This window comes from Macrobrachium rosenbergii, chromosome 4 (assembly GCF_040412425.1).
Source record: "Macrobrachium rosenbergii isolate ZJJX-2024 chromosome 4, ASM4041242v1, whole genome shotgun sequence".
Classification (NCBI taxonomy): domain Eukaryota; kingdom Metazoa; phylum Arthropoda; class Malacostraca; order Decapoda; family Palaemonidae; genus Macrobrachium; species Macrobrachium rosenbergii.
This window is the reverse complement of record NC_089744.1, coordinates 27,184,265-27,209,718: the sequence shown is the minus strand read 5'-3', so window position 1 is coordinate 27,209,718 and position 25,454 is coordinate 27,184,265. Positions and strand designations below refer to the sequence as shown.

General features: G+C 35.0%; 1 long non-coding RNA gene across 2 annotated transcripts; it reads right to left on the bottom strand.

Annotated features, from left to right (window-relative positions):
• Positions 1-6,080: 6,080 nt before the first annotated feature.
• LOC136831448 (uncharacterized) lies at positions 6,081-23,952 on the bottom strand. Of its 2 annotated transcripts, none has more exons than XR_010850886.1 (5): positions 23,829-23,952; positions 16,094-16,986; positions 9,607-11,745; positions 9,040-9,103; positions 6,081-6,606 (listed from the first exon to the last, which is right to left on the bottom strand). It is a non-coding gene; the product is annotated as an uncharacterized lncRNA (long non-coding RNA). The 2 variants fall into 2 exon arrangements; XR_010850887.1 differs by having other exon boundaries at positions 23,840-23,905.
• Positions 23,953-25,454: the final 1,502 nt, after the last annotated feature.

Here is a 25,454-nt window from a genome sequence, read left to right as displayed (position 1 = left end):
CCAAAAGGATACCAATCAAATCTTTAATTGTTCTGATACATCTAATATATAATTTGTAAGACATCTGACAAGACATTAATCGTTACTACTATTTATCGATAATTTTGTAAAACAAAGTTTCTTTTAAACTATGGTAATAATATAAAAAACTGGATGTGATAGTCACTCAAATTCGACTTCTGCAAAAACTGCAATTTCTGCACAAGGAAAGACGCTCCAATATCAGTAATGATGCTCTAAAAGCTAAGATATCCCATATTACATTAACTGAATATAAATGAACGTGGACAAGAAAAAAGTAATTTAATGAATGGAATCTAAAAATCAACTTCTAAGTAGTATATATTTCAAGATAAAAATTCCCCAGAAATGGCCAGTTTTCTTAAAGGCAATCCAAGGCTCTGGTGTCACTCGTATAGAGCATTTCACATTGGACCAAAAGAATTAATTTTAGTCAGATAGGCCTACCCAAAGTGAAAATAATTCATACAGATATAAAGATATCTGAAAACAAATCAAATAACCCTATCCACAAATATTCACAAGTAATTTATCCACAGACCTGTAAGGTAAGAATTCTATCAGCCACATAGCCATTTATACAAAATGTTAACACGTCAAAAATATATATATACATTGTATTCACTTGTCTTTTGCTTACCGTTTCTCCATATTCTAGGAAATTAAATGCAAGACTCACCTTCTGTAACAAGACGTGAGAGAAAGTCCTATCTGAAATATCAATGAATACGGAAAACAGAATATTGAAATATATGAAAATCGTAGATTTTTTACGTTGTTCATGAAAGAACATAAACTAGGCTTTTGGTCATCGCACTTCGTTTGATACAAAATGCAGGCAATAAAAATCTACGGCTTCAATGCAACAGATCATAAGATATCACATGTAAACCAAGCATTCTCTTATGCACGAAACCAAAGCCATAAGAGTGAACGTAGAGCACGATTAGTCTCAGTGGCTACCTTACCCAACCCCTGTGACCCCCTGTACATTACAGTTTTCCTTTACAGTTTGAAAAGGACTGACAATCTACAACAGTGACAGAGAAGGGGAATACATCTCGGGGGAGCATAAGGGAAGTAAGAGCGTTTCCCATCACGGCAATCAGCTGTCAGTTAGAAAACAACTCTGAATCGACTGCGAAGCTGACACTTGACTGGTTACTTCCTGCTGAGGACACACTCCCTCACCGGGTTACAGCAAAGCTGACCCCAAGGAGTCCTTTATTTTATGTCTTTCCAGTATTCTACACAACTAATACATACAGTATATTTATAAGGGCTTCTGTACTTCAACTTATGTACCTCAGTACTGAGCAATAATTTGTGCATTTTACTTAAACTAGCAGGTTAATACATATTAATGTTTACAGACACTGCTGCAGTTCTCACTTTGCCCTCAGAAACTAAAGCAAAAGTCCCTCTATTCATTAAAATTACGATAAATTCACAAATCAGCACGAATATATGACACTCAATGTTTCACCACAGTTTCATACCTTGGCAACCTGGGATCTAAAAATTCGTGATCATGGAACAGAGGAACAGGTATGGATATCAAGTCTGAGGTTCTTGTAAGAGTGAAAATGTTAAAAGTGAAAAAGTTAGGATTAAGGTACTTAGTCCCTTTGTGAGGATAAAACAGCGAAAGAACCTTAGTAGTGTGCATTGGGAGCTTCCGCAAAGTACGCAATGAGTAAAAGACTCCTCTAGCAAGGTGTACCAAGTGTTTAGTGAGAATTCAAAGCGTATACGGTGCAAAGGCTTGCTTTAGCAATGTATGGTGTGTGAAATGAGACTCCAGAGAAAATGTAAAGACTTCGAGAAAAGGCAAAGTAGCCAGAGCTGCTTCAACAATGTCATACAGGATGCTTCAGAGTGTATTAATGACGAACGGAAGCTTCAAAGTGTGTCAAGTGCCAAGAGGTACTTCAGCAAGAAAGAACACTTCATAAAAGCGTGGTGTGTATAGGAGAGAGAGAGAGAGAGAGAGAGAGAGAGAGAGAGAGAGAGAGAGAGAGAGAGAGAGAGAGAGATTCACTGAAGAACAAACATTTTAAACATTCATATCAATTTACAAAAATATCTCATGTCTCATTCCCGTTGCCATATTTAAAAGCACCGTAAAAGAATAATTGTTATTCAGAATTCAGTGCATTATGGCCATTGAGAACACTGGGTACCCAAAACCCCCTATTTCTTGTACCGTACCCAAAGAGACACTATGTATGTACAACAATTACGTTGAATTACTTGGTGCCACTAGTGACTATTTTTACTCGTATATATGCTATCTAACATTAACCATAGTTACCTTCCCTGGCGAAATGGCTATCAAGAGAATTAGTGAGAACTGAGTAAAATGCAGAAATACAGAAGACCTTTTACATAAAAATCAATGTACAATTTGGTAGCAAAATGTTACCAGTTTCAAAATTGTATAAAAAATGTTCCGGCTTTCAAAAGTTTGAAGCTAAATTCTTAAGTTTAAGATATACAGAAATGTGAACATGTTACTCAAGCTGAAATTCAGCGTGAATTGTGTGCAACATAACACTCAAAACTCACAAAACAAATAAAAGTAAGGTCTTCACATTGACCTACAAAAAAATGTCCATATGTCAAGACACTGTAGCTCCTGAAGTTTTTAAATTTATGATAATTATAGCCAGAAGCACCTAGAAAATGCTCTTAACAAAATACAACCACAAACATTAGCTGAAATGATTCTATTTCTATGCCGAGACAAAATTCTTTCGGTGAAATTTCACTGTTGATAACTATTCAAAATTTCACTAGCACCTTACGTGTATGACCTGTGCTTTACGTGGCTATTTATATGGCCTTTCTATCTATAACAAAATTCCAGTGTCTACTGACTATCTTCTGTTTACTTTCATCAACTTCGTCTTTTTTTCAAATTTCGTCGCATTTCCACTTTTCAAGGAAAATCAAGATAGGAGTTACATACTTTGTTGCCTCGTGAAACAGGTTAATGATAGTAATTAAATCAATTCCAACTAGTCTAATACCTAAGTAGTGCGCTAAGCAATGAATTTCTCCTTCAGAACAAAGGCTTGGAAAATATTGTGTGTTCCCGTGAAAAATTATTGGCAAGCTTTCAAGATTTTAATCTTTCAAGAAAGTCCACTTATCAATGCATCAATTCAGACTGTTTACCGATTCTTATACATAATTTACCCTCGTTAATAATAAACTCCTTTTAAACCTAAAGCAGGAATTTGAAATTTACTTTTTAATTCATGAAATACCATCGTTAATAATACCAAACTCCCGTTAAAACAACAAATCCAATTTGAATCCTTCACACGCTAGCAGTGTCTTGAAATATGCAGAGATTCCATAATGACATTGTTTCTGATAAGATACCCAGCAGTGCTTACAAAATTTTAAATTAATTTGTGCTTAATGTGTAGCAAGTGCATTATTGACATGGCAAACTTCGTACTAATTAAGTGAGAATAGTTTAATCGAATGCAAAGTAAAGCAAACAGTCATTTATCGGTAAAACTGAGGTAAAGCATGTGAACTAATTTCTGAAATGCTTCCTATATTGAGTGTAAACATATAAACACATCTATCTATGATATACCTCGTTCACATAACCGAACTCTCAAAGTGTTAAGCACCAATGCTTACGTATATTATATGACACAAAATATAGCGGCTATAATTTAACTAATTCTAGATTAACTAGGATATATTTCAATAACTGAAAGGGATTAAGATTACGAGGAGTACAAGAGAAGATTTAACTCCGAGTGACTATTATACTGGAAGCTAGTCTGATATTATTTATAAAATACACAGAAAAACTATCAGGAATCATTCATGATGCTGCCGAAAAGGTTGACTATTTCACGAAAGTAATACGTAGCATGTGTTATGCCACAGAACCATTCCTAACCATACTGAATACCACAAAGATATTCCAAAGTCAAGAAAACCTTTATTTTCTAATTAATGGAATATCTGCAACTAATCACAAATGACTAAACATAACTAGAATCACCTACAATTCATCTTGCAAGAATTTGCATAAAAATCTCTATAACCAAGTAAGTACACTTTGGAAAATGGACTACCGGCTACAACACCTTAAAACTATATCTATCTATCTATCTATCAATATATATATATATATATATATATATATATATATATATATATATATATATATATATATATATATATATATATATCAAACTGGTAAGAATTTATGTTTATGCCTAACCAGCCTTTAACACCGTGAACGTTACAATACCTGATGTTAAATTACTGTAATACGAAGTTCGAACACAAACTCTGTATCCTAAAATGTATTAAGCTGTCTGAGAGCTGATATTCAACGGCTTACAAATTCAAATAAATTATGTACCCTGAAACTTACTAAACAGAGACAGCAAAACAAAAAATATGAATCTTTCTAATGGCTAATATTAAACCATCTTGTGATTTAAGCAAAACTCTGTGTATCCAGATACACACTGAGTGACAGCTGACATCAGATTTGATAAACTTACGTAAAAAATTATATACATGGAAAGAAAATGAACGACCTGATTGGTGATAACGAAATCTATGTCAAAATATGTTCCCGGAAACATAGTGGACTAATTACTAACCGATGCAAAACGAATCAAAATCTAAAGCAATGTGAGGGGTCTGATGACTGAAATTAAAGATACAAGAATCTAGAGTAAAAACTATGTATCCTGAAAACAAGTTGTTAGACCTGATAACTGGTATTAAACCAATAGAAGATTTACGTGACAAAACTATACATATATATATATATATATATATATATATATATATATATATATATATATATATAATATATATATATATATATATATATATATATATATATATATATATATATATATATATATATATATATATATTTATATAATATATAATATATAATATAATATATATATATATATATAATATATAATATATAATATAATATATATATATATATATATATATATATATATATATATATATATATATATATATATATATATATATATATATATATATATATATATATATATATATATATATATATATATATATATATATATATATATATATATATATATATATATTATATATATATATATATATATATATATATATATATATATATATTATATATATATATATATATATATATATATATATATATATATATATATATATATATATATATATATATATTATATATATATATATATATATATATATATATATATATATATATATAAATATACATATACATAATATATATATATTATATATAATTATATATACACATACATATATGCATATATATGTATATATATTTTCACTGTTAAACTGACATAGGACACTGGATTTTAGTATTATGAAAATGTTTATTTATCAAGGTCACATGGTACAAGTTCAGTAAAGCTCAACATCGCTTATTTTGATTTCAAAGTGAGACACTCGAGGAATCTTAGGCTGTGAAGTAGTTCAGTACAGTTCAGTCTATATAATATATATATATATATATATATATATATATATATATATATATATATATATATATATATATATATATATAACTTTTTATCACATCACCGTGATTCATATACAATCAGAAAGCTACAAACGTCCTTTAATATCCAATTCGCTCTACCTCATTGGATATTAAAGGACGTTTGTAGCTTTTGATTATATATATATATATATATATATATATATATATATATATATATATATATATATATATATATATATATACACATACATATATATATATATATATATATATATATACATATACATATATATACATATACATACATATATATATACATATATTTATATATACATATATATACATACATATATACATATATATATAATATATATATTATATATATAATATATGTGTATATATATATAATGTATGTGTATATACATTAGAAATACATATGTATACATATGTATAATGTATATATATATATATATATACAGAACCCTAGGAGAGCTGTTAATCAGCTCAGTGGTCTGGTAAAACTAAGGTATACTTTGAACCGTACTGAACTACTTCACAGCCAAAGATTCCTCATGTCTCACTTTGAAATCAAAATAAGCTCTGTTGAGCTTTGTACTATAAGGCACTGTTTTCGCCCCCGATAGATAAACAATTTCATAATACTAAAATCCAGTGTCCTATGTCAGTTTAACAGTAAAAAAAAAGGGGGGGAATATTGTACCCCTTACCTACCGAAGTTTGACCCTAATTGCTGGCTAAAATTACATCATTTTAAACATTTAAGCTAGGACAAAGCGTTTCTTTTGGCTTCGCAAGTGAACCTGCATTTCTCTCATTTTCAGTATTTGACAAATGTTTCTAATACTGCATGATGCTAGTTGATCCGATGCTGTAGTGGCGCTAGTGTCTTGAAGACGCAAGCTTCTATGACAGAAGATTCCTGAATTCCAGATTATTTTCAACGCAGAGGCGAGTGTTGCTTCTGCCAAGTAGAAAGTTGGGAAGATTTCCATTCAAGTGAAGATGGTTTTCTGAAAAGATGAGATACGTGTTAATTGAATCATGTAACAAAGTAATTATTTGCTTTAAATATAAGGTATTATGACAAGGACAGGGCCCCCAAGCATTCTAAAGCAAGACACCTATTACTAATGGAACAGGCGCTTCAGACTTGCGTTTTATCAAGGATACCTTACTGAAAAAATATCAAATTAATGCAAATTATCCAATAATGTTCTCATATACCATCGGGACGTTTGAACGCAAGTCAGCCAGACTATCCAGTGACTTGACGAATGACTCAAAATTGTATGAACATTTTAAGCACTCAGGTAAAAAAGGCATACCGACTGAAAACACTTACAGCACAGAACGAGAGGCTATTCAAGAAAAATATAAAATAAACAAATAAATATATGTGGACCGCCTGCTGTACAGAATGACGGCCCACAAAAACAATCCTAGATGATTCTGATAATGCAGTCGACCTCCTTAACTATAACTTCAGGTTCCATCCGGAGAAGCATTCCTGTCCTGCTGCTCAGTCACTATGTTCCCCAGAGAAGCCTCACTGGTTTTCACGGTCATTAAACATCTCATTACAGTTCTCCATTTATACTAATTTACAAGGAATATTCAAGGCAAGAGATTTTAGATTAATTTTGCCCTGCTCTTTCTCGTAATGGGGCCTTAATAAAACAGGAGCAGAAAAACCTTTAGTAATCGGATACCAAACTTCATCAGTGAATATAAAATTTCCAAGTTATACCCTTTACATGGAACCAAACTTTCCTTAAAGATTGGGTTATAAATACCGACTTTAATGACCCCTATCTTCCTATAATGCGCAGTGGCCACCCACATAAACCCTTTGATCTTAATGGTTCGAACCTATGTTATCATTTCATTATATGACTGATGTAGGAAAAAATCAAAGCTTGCAAAATTACTGTCTAGTTCTTAGTGATGACCACCGTTAATGTTTATCAATCTGACGGCTCTATCAGCGGTTAATGATGAAGACGATAATGATAATAATAATAATTTATTATTATTATTATTATACTTACAATCGGTCAACCTTTTACTTGACTTCAAACTCATTTAGACTGAAAGTGGACATTTCTACATGCCTACTTTGTTCTTGGGTGACACGTATAGTGATACTTTCACGAACCTTGATCAGCATTAAGGAACCAACAGAGAGAGACAATTGACTTTTTAAACGCAATTTGCCTTTGTAAAGCTTGATGCATTTTATTAAAATCATCTGAATCCCTGAAAATGCTTTACTCGCATATACAATAAATGGAATATTTCAGCTCTGCTTCAGAGATGATGAGATTATTCAATCCTACAAACAATAATAATTCAGTACTTATAGAATCTCAAGGCTGTAGTGTAGCAGTCCTTTAGACTTTCTCGAGTTTACTGCACAAAAACTTCAACTCAAAAGCTTTTCTTCTGGAGCTGTGTATGAGGTTCCTCTCTCAATTTTGAGAAGGCATCTTGACCAATTGCATGTTCAAAGTATGCTCTTTAACTAAAATTCTGTAGTGTCATCCCTGAATTGAAATTGGAATATAATATTCAGGCTAAAGGGAAAGCGCTGGGACCTATGAGGTTATTCAGCGCTGTGAATAATGTTGAAACAATTGTTTGGAGAGGGTGGAAAGTAAGATGGATGAGGAAATATGAACAGAAGTATAGTAAAAGAATGAAGGGGCGCTTCAAAGATCCTGAAGTAATGCCTACAGTGCACCACGCGACGTGCACTGATGGCACTAACCCCCTACGGGGTGTCAGGCCTGAAGCAACTCAAAATTTCAGACCAGGGAGATCGCCATCTGACTACTACTTTATGTTCTGAATGGTCAAAATCATTTTCAGTCTACAACACTGGCTTCATCAACAGGGAATTGAAGATAAGCCATGGACGGCCAAAAGGAAAACGAAGTACAGAAAAAAAAAATTAGGCTAGTATTCATTTCAAGCGGTGCGTAGTAGGGATTTTGTCTTTGAAATAACTGTAAACAAGAGCCATTAAAATAAGATTTCAGTCACTGGTATTGCCCCCTACAGCGAGGGTGCTACGAGTCTTAAGAGATTTCTGGTAAACAATTTAACGGTGTGTTAAATAATAGTAAGGTTATCTACCTATCTATTTAATACAGGTTTGGGATAATCCCACTGATCAAACTGAAATGTCTGTAATAAACTATCTTACTGTACTAACAAGCTCAGTTCTAGACTTTGCACCATTAAAAGGTAAAAATTCAAGTTTTGTTATTAAACCCAAGAGCGATTTTCATATTCATCTCAAATTCAATTAAATTTAAAGTTAAAAAATTAAATTATACGGCTATATAAGCCTCTAAAAAGTCACTATTACTGTCAAACCCTGAAATTTAGGGGACTAACTTTTTTAGTCACAGGAAAAGATTGCAATGTTTATGGATCCTTACCTTCTACAAACTGTCAAATGGTAGATCACTGACCATTTCTCCAGTTTCCAAATCTGGCCCCGGTCTGAAACAGAATTCAGTACTTCAACAGCGTATTGATAACATAGTATTTTCCAAAGTATTTTATAAAGATTCGTTTGCCCCATTTGTCGCCAACCTTTCACTTTTAACTCTCATCTTACATTAATATTTTGAACCAACGGCATTAGGAATGGTAGTTACGTCCCAACCATATTCCCTTTGGCTGTTAAAATTTTCAGACAGCCATTTCAAACTGAAGTTAAGAACAATTAATAACTTACAATCTGAGCAGTCAATGAATTATTTCCAAATCCTAAATTCTTCTTATCTCCTTGCACATACATTTAGTCAGTGCTGTACAGTGAACATAGAATTTATACTCTTCAGTCACTTGGTCCTACCACTCAGTCTACTATAACTTCCTAATTCTCTGTCGAGGTGAGCACATTCAGAAAATAAAATATTCAAAATGATGCTTTCTATATGATCATCATTTCTAGTAACCCTCTCATTGGATTTACTACAACTGAATATTTCAACACTTACCCATGAAAACGTCGATTCCGTTGCCTTCTGTCGATTTTTGGAGGCCCTGTCCCCAGTATCTACCATCATTTGGTCCATCAGGCGGATCTCTTTCGTTTCTCATTTTTAGTTTCCTTGAAAAACTTCCCCTCCTGTCACATAGTCCTCTTTAACATTTCCTTAGTTTCTGGAGCTAATTGTTGATGGTCTGGTTCCTCGTGCTTGAATTCCCGTCTCTATCTTTGTTGTATTTTGTCATTAACCCATATTCATCATTCATGCGCTCTGCAAGGGCCACACCTCAAAAGGCAATTCGTGTTAGCTAATTCTGTAAACATTAACAGTCTTAGTTTTCGCTGGTGTAGCAGTTCCCAAATATGAACATTTTTTAATTTCCAGGGACAATCCTGAGACACATTATTCAAAGGCTCTTAAGTATCACTCCCAATTCTTTGACCGGACATTCAGACCTGTCTTCACTTAATTTCAACTATTCCATTTCTACCCATTCTAACCGTTTGATAATGTAAAATCTCATTCCATTTGCCACTACTCAAGATCGATATCCATGGTCATTTCTGCTTCTACATCCTTTCAATCTCCTTTTTCTAATCTCTCATTCACGTTAGACTCATGAAACCTCAAGCAATTTTTTATTCTGCGAGTCGCTAGACGTTAGCTTCTGCATGGATCATCCCCTCTCCCTTTGGCGGGACATTTCTGTTCTGTGTGAACACGTCTTTGACAATAAAAACACATGGAGACATGATATTTCTCTTACATAATAAGACACCAAATCTGGCTCTATCTTATCCTGATTCTTATGAAATAAGTCTCTAACAGCTGAATCACATTCCAATAATAGCTGGGATTCGCAGTAGTTGGTTTATTAGAAATACTTGAAATCTTGTTCTCAGCATTCTCGACATTCAGCAAATATCCGTTTTTCTGCAATCAGCTTGCTTATGAGATCTTCCTTTTGACTCGTCGCTCGGTCCACTACACCTCAGAATTTTGAGTGAAAGCTTTTTCACATTTTTTACTGTATGTTAACATTATCAATTGTAGGCACACCATCTCTCTTCCCTTCACTTTCAGAAGCCATGACTATTTTCTCTGCGTAAATCTGCTGTCAACAACTTGAATTGCTTTCAAAGCCTTCACCTGTTTCCACTAATTTTCTAGTTTTCTTAAGAAAAGAAAAAACTTCCCCGCCTGTCCCATAATCCTCTTTAACATCTTAGTTCCAGGGGACATTCACTGATGGAATTCGAGCAGGTGTCTTGTGCTCGAATTCCTTTTCTTAATATCTTAGATATATTTGTTCCGTTAACCAATATTCTTCACTCATACACTATACAGTACTACACCATTTAAGTGTACACACATACTTTTAAGTGTAGACACATAAAAGTGGTTAAAGGTGGAGTCGCAACTATTCCTTTCATTCTTTTGCTTAACACTTTCTAGTTGTTTTGGGAGAAAGCCTATTTATTTCACCTGTAGCTCTTTTCAAGTAACGAATAAACCGACGTCAAGTATTTCTGCAGGTCCCACATAGCTTCTCGTGGAGTGAAACCAGACAAATATCCTTTTAGATCGTTACTTAAATAGGTTTCGGTTTTTAAAATCACACCAGTCCAAGCGTTTGGTTTGTTCAAAACCACATTTCAGTTTGCAGCCATTTCCATGTACATTTATTATGTAATTTTGCATGGCATAATACACAGTTCCATTTGAATTACACTCTTTTAACCTGCTGACTCTCCAACCCACACATATCTTGTAATCATACTATTGTGATACGTGGTGTCCTTCATGGGGAATGCAACTTTCACTTAGCACTTGCTGCACGGCACACTTTGCTCCCAGTTTCCTCTTTTATTGTAATTGCAATGGCGTCATGTTTCATGCCTCCTTTCTTGAAAGAGTTTTCTTCTGTATCTAAAGTTTTTGCATTATACTTAAGAGCATTTTCTATCACAATTATTTAGTTTTTAATCCTTTTCCATCAACTGTGATTTGGGTCACTATTCTAAACCAAATTTTTAAAAGCTTTTTTTTTTTTTAAGAATGCCTCGCTTTATACACCGGAATTTCTCGAGTCCCTGATGGTTTCTTCTGTTCCACTTGAATGTGCGGTGTTGACAGACAATAAATCTGCAAGTGAAAAATTTTATATATAGAATGTAAAACTCACATGAGCATGAGATATCCTAAAACGTTTCTTAATGTTTTGATCAAGATAAGTTCACCTACTTATTCTCCCTTGCCCTTAAGCATTGCAGTATGTAGTGACACCAAGGTAGTATAAAAAAAAATCTAATACATGCTATTTTGTAAAGGTAATATGCACAATGACAGTAACATACTAAGTTAATCATATGCACGCAAAGACAGCCTGTAATGTCATGTATAAATGCACAGCTTAATTCTAAAATCTCGGTTATCACTAACTCTATCTACAACATTATACAAAAGAGACTATCTGAGCATAGCTTTGTTAAAAATACTGTACATGTACTGAAAGATTTAATCAATAGCTGTTCCCAAGACAATGATTGTAGTGTACCATGCACAGATTTGTCATTTCGAATGAGTTACTAAAAAAAAAAAATAAATAAAATCTCTGAAACTCAGTCTTTCGGAGTTTACACGACAGACCCAAAGACATTTTATTTCCCCAACAAAACTGGCCATAATATCAGCTCCTTCCAAATAACTTAGCGATTTGAACGAGAAATCATAAAAGGAACCCACTTTGGATTATTCCATACTAACCATACATTTGGCAGTTCATGTTATCAATACTGAAATAGTTTTAGAAACCATCATTTGGCCAAAATATTGTAAAATAAAGAGACAAACCTATTTCAACTTCATCAGTGAAAATAACAAATCAGTTTTCATTATCATGTGCCATCCATTAGCTTCATTATTGATATATTCTCTTCTAATATTTTCCATTTTACTAAGAACAAGACCAGTGAACAAAACAATGTATAATATTCCATTAGCAATACTTTCAGATCCACATTAATCAATACCATTTTCTTCTGATGAAACATCTAATGAAAATTTCAGCAAATGCCGAAAGTTACGTATTGTTTGTAAGGCCTCCTATATCTTTAAGTGATCAAATCAGTGCAACATGTTTTAGGTCATTTGTGATTACTAGAATACTGTTCTTCGGTGTGGATGTTTCCCAATACTAGCAGTTATGACTTGAACCGTCAACGGAGGGTCTCTTGTTTGTCACTTTTTCATCAGCTGTATTTTAAGGGACCTCTTACATTCACAATTGATCCTTGATCCCCACCTTTTCCTGCCGAGAGCAACCAGATTCGCTGAACAGTAGCACCAGTATGCAGTAAATGTGCCTCGCTGTCGAACTTCTCAGTTACAGAGGTCCTTTTATTCCTCACACCGGTGGACTGTAGAACCGTCTCCCTGAGGATGTCGGGCAATTGGATGCATTACTACCCTATTAATATTCTCCTTAATTTTAGTACATTTTTATCTATTTACTAATTTACTTTTTCTTTTTAATAAGTGAAATCTCTCCTCTCTCTATTTCCCTTAACCTTCTCTTGCTTCTTAATGAGCACCATCTTCTTTGGAAGCTTAAATTTCAAGTCAATGACCCCGTGGACTTGTTCCATATGAACAGGGTTCTTCTGAATAATAATAATATCTTTGATTACGTCAATATAAGTGATACAAAAACACAAGAATACACCACCTAAACCGTCGTTTATGGCCACAGCACCCAGAGACCTACGAAGCCAGTCATTATTAGTGTAGTCTAAGCTGAATCTAACAAGTATTTGGAGGCTAATAAGCTCAGCCAAGTGAATGGATAGAACCAACAAACTATCTTCTCAGAAACACCGTACGCCTAATATGGTATCTAGTTAAATATGTTCTGACTTTATTGGTATACCCCAACACTTTTAGGTTTTAGAAACAATTAGTAGGCTATGATCACTGCCTCAGCAGGGCAGCCGCTCGAGGCTACGGCCTACCCCAACGCCAAATCAAAGTCCTTCGAAAAAGAAGGCATCGTGCTTACCCCATATAGAAATGGGAAAAAGCACGTTAAAACGAAGAAGAAGATCACTGCCTATAGTGGAAAGGGCAAGTGTACTGGATGCCTGACACGTGTGTAAAGCAAAGATGGCACAGAACTGAGCTGGGAATGAGATAAAATTCAGGATGAAGTGCCAGTAAAAATACATAATTGAGCACTGATGAACGTACCATATGTGTGAAAGAAATGCGTTGTAGGATGCAATAACTTCGGTCAAGTTCTCGAAGGTGTATACCTTTTCGCATTTATCAAAAGAAACGAGGAAAATCCCATTAGTCTTCCTTTATTACTAACGGAAACCCCTCAAACTCTAACACTGTTCTACAGACAGTAAAAAAAGTAAGACTAATGGTTGCAAAAAGGGCCAACAAAATACGCCATGAAGTTTTTTTTTAATGTCTGGAACAACGTGGCCTTGAGTTCTTAGAGGGAAATTTTGAGGGAGTATTTTAGGACACCTCTTTGCAACAGTTAGTCTTACTTTTTTACTGTCTGTAGGACAGTGTGAGTTAATAACTCTTGAATGGTAAGGTGTTCATGTATTTTCGTATCACTCATTTTCTTGGCCCGATCAAACATAATTAAGAATACTGTTCTCATTATAGTGCATATGAAAGTATTGCTAATGAAATCTTTTACATAGTTTTGTTCAGTGGTTAATTTCTTGGTAAAATGAAAAACTAAAATTTTGAAATGAACGGATAATGAAAATAATAGATGGCATATAATAATGAAGACTGATTTGTTGCTTTCTTGGATGAAGTTGAAATAATTTTGTCGTTTCACTTTACCGTATTTCAACCAGATGTTGGTCTCTAACTATTAAGGTATTGAAAAACCTAAACTACTCAACGTTTTGTTATGTAATAATTCCGAAGTGGGTTGCTCTCATTTTTCTCGTTCAAATTTCAGTTATTCGGAAGAAAACTTTTTTACAACCAGTTTTATTGGGGCAATGAAATATCTTTGGCTGTTGTGTACATTCCGTAAGAAACCGAGTTGTTTCAGAGCTATTTAGAGTAACTAAAATTCGAAAGGACAAGCTTATGACTGGTACTCTACTGTCATTATCTAGGAAGCAGCTGTTGAATAAATCTTTTCGTAAATGCGGTACGCTTAGCCATACTCAGTCTCTTGTGTAGCGTTTTGCTGCAAATCGAATTAGTGATAACCAAGATTTTAGGGTTTAGCTGTGCCTTATAGATGATATTGTAGGCTGTCTTTTCTTGCATATAATTAACTCAATATTAGTTATCTGCCATTATGCATATGACTTTTATGAAATAGTATGTACTACATTTTTTATATGTCCTTGATGTCACTACAAACTGCATTGCTTAAGGAAAGGAGAAAATATGTAGGTGAACTGATCCTCATCAAAACATTATGTTTAGTTCTAGGATATCCCATGTATACTAGAAGTGATCTGCCATCAAAGTCCTACATAGAAATTAACAACAGATCCTGCTAGGACTTTTATTTTTACCATAAATAATTTTAGGTATAAACGGAAAGCCTGAAACCTATCTGTACTTCTACAGAGTTCCCAGAGAGAAATTTCAGTGTGTTAGGGTCACTGTTTCACAGACTTTTCAGTACTCAGCATAAGTATTTGCCCACCAGGTTCAAATCTATTAGCAAATAAGGCAGCAGGAAGCCAAGGCATTTCGGAGTATGAATTGCCTCTGTGCATGATCAGCAGCAGTCAATTACTTCCATCAACAGATTGAGTTATAATATGATACAGTCATCTTCGTTTTGATATAGCAAGGCTTTATATATATATATATATATATATATATATATATATATATATATATATATATATATATATATATATATATATATATATATAATATATATATATATATATATATATATATATACATACATATTCAATAGCATAAATATTTACAGGAGTTACCCAGCAGAGCACATCATTTAATGCTAAACCAGAATCAGTGTTCTGATTCCAAATTTGGCTTAAAAGATTGTATACTTTTATACTTACGTTAAATAGCGTCAATTCTCTTATAGTATCAGTATATATATTTTTTTTACAGACTACGTAATTATATATTCAAACGAAATTTAATAGAAGAATGTTGCATCTGACCCTAGTCACATCTGTGGTACTAAATTTGACACTTCAGTTGAAACTGCAAATTGTACTTAATATTTTTTTAGAAACTACAGCCTATTCCCATCTCTGGTTTCTTTTTTGTACACAAGAGTTAAATCTACAACCATCATAACGTAACAGTTTTAAGGAAGATGGATTTATTGTTGAGAGAATTAAACACTTTTGCACTCTTCATTTAACTTTTCCGTTGTTGATGGGTTTAAACGTCATGTTAATGGGAATTGATCACGATTGCAAAACCAACTTGACGTCATATTCAAAATTTAAACACTTACCAATTTAACATCACTAAACTGGTCGTCGGTCTACAAGGGCTGAGGTGAGGATAATATTAGCTCCTGCAGCAGTATAGCAGTTTGCCTGAGATGTGCTTATTCAAGTCCGGTCGTTTCGATACATCTATAAAGTCAGTTCGACACAAAGTCGTTCAGATTCAAACAATCTAAAGTCTAAAATTAGATTCCTACAAACGACTGCGAGATTTATACTATACGGCTGCCGTGTTTGCCTTGTGTGATGACGTGAATCAGTCACTGTTGTCAGCAAGCATCAAATTTTACAACTAGACCGAAGTTTACACAAATCAAATAAGTACATTTACTACTATTTAACAAAGTAACTTCATTTCTGATTTCAGGTTTCCAAAACCGCCCAACTACCAAAGGTAAAATTTAACGTGCTGGTTCCAAGATCCAAGCGTTAATACTATAATCAACTTTATATTCGATTCTAAAACTATAAACAGCAAAATATAATGTAAACTGAATATTCCTTTAAGAAACGTTATTAAAAAAAAGTGAACGTTTCAACGGTCAACAGTTTCATTGTAGGATTGGCTATCTGAAAACAGGAATTACAATAATTAGACCCCGTGATGACTTTACTTCTTGTAGATATTAATTAGTCTGTCAAGGGATTATGGTTAGTAATTTCAAAGTTTTTTTTTTATTTAATGTACCAAATCCGGAAGCAGTCCTGTTTTGCCCGCTCAATGACGAAAATAATTCAAGACTTAGTAGTCACGTTTTCTTTGGTTTTATTTAAATAATAACTAAAGACCAAACTGAAATAATTATCAAATGAACTTCTGCTGTATCAACTGGCAATATGGATGTATCAAAACGATTTAGATTGTAACGATCCTAGGCCTGAAGGCGAAGAGCCGAGTCTGAAAAAGAGAGATTCTACATTAACTACCGATTATGAAAAAAGTTTGCTATGACTATTCAGCGACAATTAAGTCTCCACTTACACATGAATTGCACTGCGCAGTTCAAAATTTTGCATATCTCTGGAACAATGAATATAACTTTGTTTCATAATATTGAGGAATTATATTGAAGTTTCACTGAGCCGTTTCTAATCTAAAACCGAACAGTGATCCTTGAATGTTTAAATGCACAACAGTCATGTTAAAACTATTTAGAGCTGAATAGGTCTACACGGTTAACATGAACAGTGTACGGTGCCCCAACAGAGTTTGTGGTGCCAGCACTTCGGAACCAGGAACCATGATCAGTGCAGATGACAAAAATGTTTCTTGATTTTACCTAATAGTTCAGTCTACATACATGAATTGCAAATTACATTTCCATCATAACATACTTTTTTCAAGATATTCTCAATATTCACGGTCAAGATTCATCAGTGCTTCTTTCAGCTCGTATTTAATGTAATGAATTCAAATGCAATGCGAAATTCACATTCAAATAACATATCTGTGTTAATGATCAAACATTAACTCAACATTTCAATGACATTCTGGAAAGCATTTTCTACTCTGGGCCAATGGGTACAACGGGAAAGCTAACAATACCCTTTCTACATAAAAATTAAATACATTATATTGAAGCATTTTTTAGTTAAAATTCACATCATGCAAGTAACTCAGTCTAGTCTTATCTAAAAGCCTTTTTCTTAGTTGGAAAATAACTTTACCATATTGATAACTGTGTTATTTAGGGAAGAGACTATTAATCTATAGTACTCAAACATATAAACTTATTACCGTACCAAGTTTATTTATACCACTCGTAGCCATTAAACAAATAATTGCGGCAGTGGTCATTGTCTGTCGTTTGTCGTTTTAGGTAAGTATCTTCTCAATATTGTATTGATTTTTTTACGGTTGGTATCTAGGGTATCTAGGGTCAATTAACATCTCAAGGTTAACAATCAAACCCAATGCATATTGGTTCTTCACTAACCAGAAATCAAATTTGGCAGAAAGGCATTCAAACAAAATATTTTCGAGATTACCTTTCACATCAAATAGGTTCGCCCTTTAGCAAAATCTTATTCCGTTACTTTCCTCATATGCTGTTTTATTTTACCTGTATCCATATTTATTTAGTTAATTTAAATATTCTGATTATACTGAAATGTCTGTTTAAAGTGATTATTGAAACTGACGCAAGTGCATCACACCTTTACATGGACCACTGCACTTAAAACATTCAACATTCCTAATGCAAGACTTTTAGGGTTTAAAATCATTGACCCTGTACTTATTACAGTTAAGAGGCTCAAAGACTTTCTTCAGTTAAACCAGTAGCCCTCCACGAGGCAATGATTTACTCCGTATTGGCTACTTATCCATTCAAAACAATTCTCTTATCCTAAACGGTAACAAGGACAGTAGTACTACGGACAGTAAATATAACCTTATTACCGTTTCCCATTAATAAACAAGATAACTGAGGTTAGCAAATGCAGAATTTGATGAGGTAATAGCAAAATAGTAAGAGGGCTTTCAGGGTTCTTCAGCAAATTATCAAAGATACAATGGTGCACTCATTGAAATGACCACTTGGAAAAATTGACAAGTACGGTAGTACGGTAGAAGGAATGAATACCTTCAGTATACTTGGGTATATGGTAATTCTAAGCCGGCTGTCCGCGGTGAGCTAGACTGTGGCAATTGGCGTTTTTCTATGTTATTTTACTTGCTTTACAAGAATTTAAAGTCATATTTTGTCGCCCGGTTGTAACTAAACTGTGATTGACCTTTGAAGACTACACGACTTGAATTACCTAACGCAGGGTAGGTCTAAGACGGCATTCCGCGGCAAGCCCGCCCCCCAACCTCCATAGCTAATACGGCAAAATTGTAACCAGTAAACACCTCTAGGGTACGTTATGTTGGTATTTTGGTGGGGGGTTTACTTGTTACATTTTTGCCGTATTAGCTATGGAGGGGTGGGGGGCTTGCCGCGGAATGCTGGCTTAGACCTACCCTGCGTTAGGCAATTCAAGTCGCGTAGTCTTCAAAGGTCAATGACAGCTTAGTTACGGCCGGCCGACAAAATATTACTTTAAATTCTTGTATAGCATGTAAAATAACATAGAAAAACGCCAATTGCCATAGTCTAGCTCACCGCGGACAGCCGGCTTAGAATTACCTGCCAATCTTGTCCGTCAGTTTAGGAAAAGCAAACTAAGCTTAATTTTCCTACGTTTTCCACGAGCAAAGCCACCTCGCAGGCCTATGTGTATTACAAGATACTTTTAAGTATACTTTTAAACACGGTAAATTACACATACATGAAACTGTAACAGGTGACCGAAATGGATTGGAATATAAAATTTAGGCCAAAGGCCAAGTGCCGTGACGTGACATGTCATTCAACGCTGAAAACAATGTTGAAACAATTGTTAGGAGTGGGTAGCAAGTAAAAGGGAAGAGAGAGAATGTGAACGGAGGTATAATATAAGGAATGAGAGGGGTTGCAACTGGAAATGTTGCCAAGATCCCTAAGTAAAGCCTACAGTGCACCGAGTGAGGTCCACTGACGGCACTACACTTTGTTAACCATCCTATATCAAAACTACGTACTTTTTCACTTGTCTGTTCCTTTCCGGATAAAACTGAGTTTTAGTCACACCTTGCCTTCTAATCAGACAGCACTAACTACTTACTGAAGTGGTAAGTTATAACCTATTCACCAACGTTACCAAACGGAATTATTAAACACAGCAATGCAAATGACACCTGCATCCACAAACATTACATCGTAAACTATTAGCTATCTCAGTTCCTCGAAACCTTCAAAAGTGTTTCAAGTCATTAGCACTTGTGTTCACCGTCGCACTTATTCCGAGCAAAACTGGAGACAGCTGTCAGGCCTGACCTGCCCGGTTGACCGAGTAACAAAAATGGAGTCACTTGAGCAGTTCATGTCTCACTTTCAGTGGAGTAGCTGTTAACGCCATTACATGCATATTACATAGCAGCACACAAAACTGGAGTTTATTATCTATAAGGCCAAAGAATGACAAAAAAATCCATGATTCTGAAAAAACTTGAAAATGATTGATGTGTTTGGTTCCTTGTTCTGTTCACGAGGGCTTTTCACAACTGGAAGAAAACTTCGACACTTTGAATGGAATTTTGCTGGTAAATAATCATGCAGAGACCGCAGTAACCATTACTGAAATATATGTTGCTGTGTGCGGCCAGAAAAACACCATATAAAAAGAACTCTATCGTTCATTTTTTACCTGGACATGCTTGTATACACGCAAGTCACAAGCTCCGATAATTAACATGGCCAACATGTTAATGAACGATTGGGAGAGTCCCAATACTTTCCTCGTACGGCAGTAGCAACACTTTGCAAATCTTACTGATCTGGTACTGACAGCTTTTATTCCATAATTATTTTTAATGAGAGAGAGAGAGAGAGAGAGAGAGAGAGAGAGAGAGAGAGAGAGAGAGAGAGAGAGAGAGAGAGAGCACTTTTGATGGAACATTTCGACTGTCTTCGGTAGGCTATGCAACGACTCCGAGTTACTAACCCAAGAACCAGACCTTTCTTTATTTGCCCAGGTAATGGACAAACTGGTGAACGTGACTCTTGTTTGGAACTGTCGAACTGTTAGCTGTAGAAGGACGAAGTCGTAATCCGACCATGATGAAAGATTTCGAATGTGTGTGCGACCTTCTGTTTTGACGAGTTCGGGACAATTAGGCCGTATTAATTTCGGTCGTGAACCTGTTAGGCCGTCGCAGCTTTGGGCCATATGAAGTTTAGACCGTAAGACATGGCGGAAGCTCCTTGGGAAGCCATGTTTAGTGCTAGACCCTCGAGGATTAGACAAAGTATGATATGCACCCACTTCGGCCGTTTGCCACTTCGGATGTTACGGTCTAAATGACTTACTGTCGAAACGACCACGACCCCTGTCGACTAACTTATGCCTCTGATGTTCTCAAGCTCATAATCTCACAAAATTATATAAAAGTTTAAAAATATATATATTTTTTTAACCTACGATGGACTTTATTCCAAATGCAGTATTGAAAATAGGAGAAAAGTTCTCTATCAAAATAAATATTGACACAAAATGACCAGGTTAATTTTATTTCCCCCACATGTAGCTTAATTCTAAATATTGCTGAAAATATTAAAATTCATCATGCCTAAAAAAAAAATGCATCAAAATACTTCAATTCCTGCAAAGACCGATTTTTGCTTTAGTCAGAATTTCCGATTACTTATCTGGAAAAGGTAATGCGAAGACTGAAGCTTAAATACATTGATTTATTAATGTGTATACTATAATGTCAATTTATTATGCAGATTAACCCTGCTCTTCGGTACGGGTGATTTCAGTTAAAGTACTACGCAACTGGAAATGTTGTTGCTTGCGTAATAATAATAATAATAATAATAATAATAATAATATTCTCAAAACTGGAGTAAATTTTAAGTTACATTGCTAACACCAAAAAATAGTTCCAGTTATGCGACACTAACAAAGCCTTGGAAAATTCATTCCCCGTAATGGTAGAACTATATAGTAGCTCCGCGGCGGCGACTGCCTTCTAACTTAACTTTTTCTACAGTTTTTTGGTTGCTAATGATGAATTTACCTTTAATTTTTGGCGCTCGGGTGTAATTAACCTGTAAGTAACCCCTGAAGTCCATCCAACAAGGGGTTTCCATACGCGATCTTCACAAGATAGAGCACGGGTACGTCTGTTTCGAACGGGGTAAATCTATACATTAGCTCCGCGCCTGTTTTTACCCTTTCAACTGGTTTTTTCTACACTTTAAGGGGTTCTGGTACTGGTGGTGCATCTGTTTGTTGTCGGCCAAATGAAACGTCCCTTCGCCGTGTTTATTACTGGCCCGGGGAGGGTTGGGTACCCATACGTTAACAAGTTATTGCACTTGCCGGACGGGATATGAACCGTTCGAAACCTAATTACCCGTGCTCTGTCTTGTGAAGATAGCGTATGGAAACCCCTTGTTGGATGGACTTCGGGGGTTAATTACAAGTTAATTAGACTCGAGCGCCAAAAAATGAAAGGTAAATTCATAATTAGCAACCAAAAAACTGTAGAAAAAGTCAAGTTATTGTGCCGTCGGCGACGCGGAGCTACCCAATTGTTCTACCCTAAACACGGCGAAGGGACATTCCATTTGGTCGACAACAAACTGATGCACCGCCAGCATCAGAACCCCTAAAAGTGTAGAAAAAAACCAGTTGAAAAGGTAAAAACAGGCGCGGAGCTAATATATAGAATTGCCCTCCGTAATTTTCGTAGCATCATGCATAATTACATAAAAGATGTCTTCTTGCATTCAAACAGCATTTTGTGCATTTTAAGGGTCCATAAAAGTGACTGACAGACGAAAGCCATACATTTTGGATGGTATTACTTCAGCCCCTATCACTACTGAAAAGTGACCGTACCAATGTTTTGATACCAGCTGGAGTGTTATTTGTGTTCTCTCTCATTTTTGGTTCCATAAAATTCATGGTTGCTTTCTCAAAATATAGCATCAAAGCAAGGTCTCTAAAAGGCAAAAATCTTCGTTAACTTAGTTGTTAGGTTTTTAAAGACAGGATAGAGCACAGGCTGGATAAAATCCTGTCTTTAACATGGCACAAATTAATACTGGCAGTGACTAAGACGTCATGTTAAAAATAAAATAGAGATTCATCACACTTCAAAAATTATCAGTTCTATTAAAATTTTAAACGTTTTGAACTGAGAGAGAGAGAGAGAGAGAGAGAGAGAGAGAGAGAGAGAGAGAGAGAGAGAGAGAGAGAGAGAGAGATGACGATGATAATCTCACCCCGCTGGGACGAGGATCACCTCGTCTAAGCAGTCTCTTTTTATGGCATAACGGTATACATTTCGACAACAAGGCTTTTAATTCATTCACGCCTTGTGCTTTTCGTTTTCTCTCTGTCTAGCCTAGGCAAGATCCCCAGTGGTTCCCTAACAATCAAGTACCTAAATCACTACTGAAATCACCAGAAGACTAATTTGATTACTTAAGTAACCTGGGATTTTTTCTCAAATCCCAGATGTGGTAGGATTAGAGGGCTTGACTGAGGTTTAGAACTGTCACGAGTCTGAAAGCTTTCATCTTCCACAGCAAAAGATACATATGCGTGACAAACTGCTTGTTCATATAGGGAACGTATTCATGTGCTTCATCTGTGCTTATGTGCATGCAAACTTCGCATGGATCCTCACTGTCTTTCACGTACACGTATGTGTAGTAACAACTGTCTTTCACGTACACACACATGTAGTGACTACTAAATTACAACGCTCGGCATAAAAATACGGTCACTGTTCGAAATTATCATCTCGTATAAACTTGACAGTTTATATATGTCTACTGTTATTTACCCCACATGAGAAAAAGACAAAAACATCTACACGGAACCAAATAAAAACGGGCGTAACCCGAGCCGGCTTACATGTTCAACTTCCTTACTTGTGAATGAAGAAATACAAGTTCTGTAGAGGTTATCGAATCACAGGAACTTATGTCAGCCTCAGAGTACTTCCAAACATTAAGGGTCACGTTCTGACAGTATAGGTTATTATGGCCTTCCAAGGTTTCAAAACACATACCTATTCCATATCCAAAAATTCCTAATTTTGTAATGCAATGCTTCTTGAGAATGACATTTTTAAACATTTTAACTGTTATTTGGGCCTCTAACTTATACTCCCAAAAATATATACAAAAATTTAATTACCTTATTCGCACCTGAACCTTCATACTTAGCCAAGCTGCTGCAAAACACCTTCCAATTTCGAAGTCTCGAACTGCACTGAGTCTTCTCAGTCGGGAAAAATCTGTCTTGACCAATCAGAGGCCTCCACCAAACTCAGCATTTCTATCGCCCTCTTTCATTGGCTGACATCTTGGCGTTAGTGTAAGCAATTCTCCCATTGGGTGCTTGTGTTGGAATCTTGTCATCTTTGATATGGTGTGTGTATATGAACGGTTTATCATTACAAATTTATATAAGTAAATAAATGTAAAAAAAAAAAGTTAACTAACATGATAATTTTGAAGCCACATTAAGAGAAAAGTAATTCTGGGTGTCTCAAAGTTTATGCATATACTACACGGGTAAGCAGATGCACTGTGCAAAATCCACATACACTCATAAATGTTATGTGCATTTCAGTGTGACGGCAGATGTGTAAAGAAAATATACACTAATACATATACACAAAGATTATACGTATATCATTTCTTCGGATGTGGAATGGAATGGAATGTAGAATTTAGGCCAAAGGCCAAGCACTGTGACCTATGAGGTCATTTAGTAGGCTACTGAAAGGGAAATTAAGATTGGAAAGGTTTTAAAGGTGTAACAGGAGGAAAACCTCGCAGTTGCACTATGATACAATTGTTAAGAGAGGGTGGATAGCAAGATGGAAGAAAAATATTGATGGAGGTGGTAGGCTACAGTAAAAGGAATGAAGTGGGTTGCAGCTAGGGACGGAAGGAATGCTGCAAATAACCTTAAATAATGCTGACAATGCGCAGTGTGAGGAGCACTGACGGCCCCACCCCTCTACGAGTGGTTTACGGGTGTGCAACGGAGACTTGATAATTGGCAGAAAAAGGATGTCAAGCAAGACTTTCACGTTTAAGCAAAATGTTTTCAGTGCTCTAAAATAGTGTGTGAACATAAAAAGTCATTCTTCAATAGACATGTTTCTGTGGGAGTGCAATATGCCAAGAATACAGTACTTGAGACTAGTTTATATTGATTCATCTTCCACAAACTTCCATCCATCTTCAACCTCCCTTCTCATAATTCTCATCCAAGTAGGTCTAGGTCTTCCATCTATTCCAGTGCCCAAAGGAACTCGCTGACACCATCTCTTACTATACTAAGATACACATGGCTAAAAATTTAATATTTTTTTTTTATCAAAATGGCTTATATGTTTGGCAAATAATATTCTGTATTATGTACTTTCATGTCTGAGCTATATAAATAATGATGTACTCAGCTGTGAGCTGTACGTACATAGATAATCTATACAATTTCTGAATCCCAAGCTGTGCTGAAATTGCCCAGACTTTTGAGATTCCTTTTAATAGCCATTTATTTTCATCTCATTATTGCTTCTTGGTACTGGCATTAAGTACAACAACTTACTTTCCTTTCTGGGCCATTCACAGCATGTAGTCCAATCATTCACAATAATGATTGAGAGATTGTTAAAAAAAAATTGTTTTCATCACATTAATAGATATTCATACTAACATGACATACTTGGGACAGATTCTCCCGAGCCATATATAACTCAAGATAAAACAAACTTGAGACAACTTTTCCTGTTCATCCTAATCCTGAAGA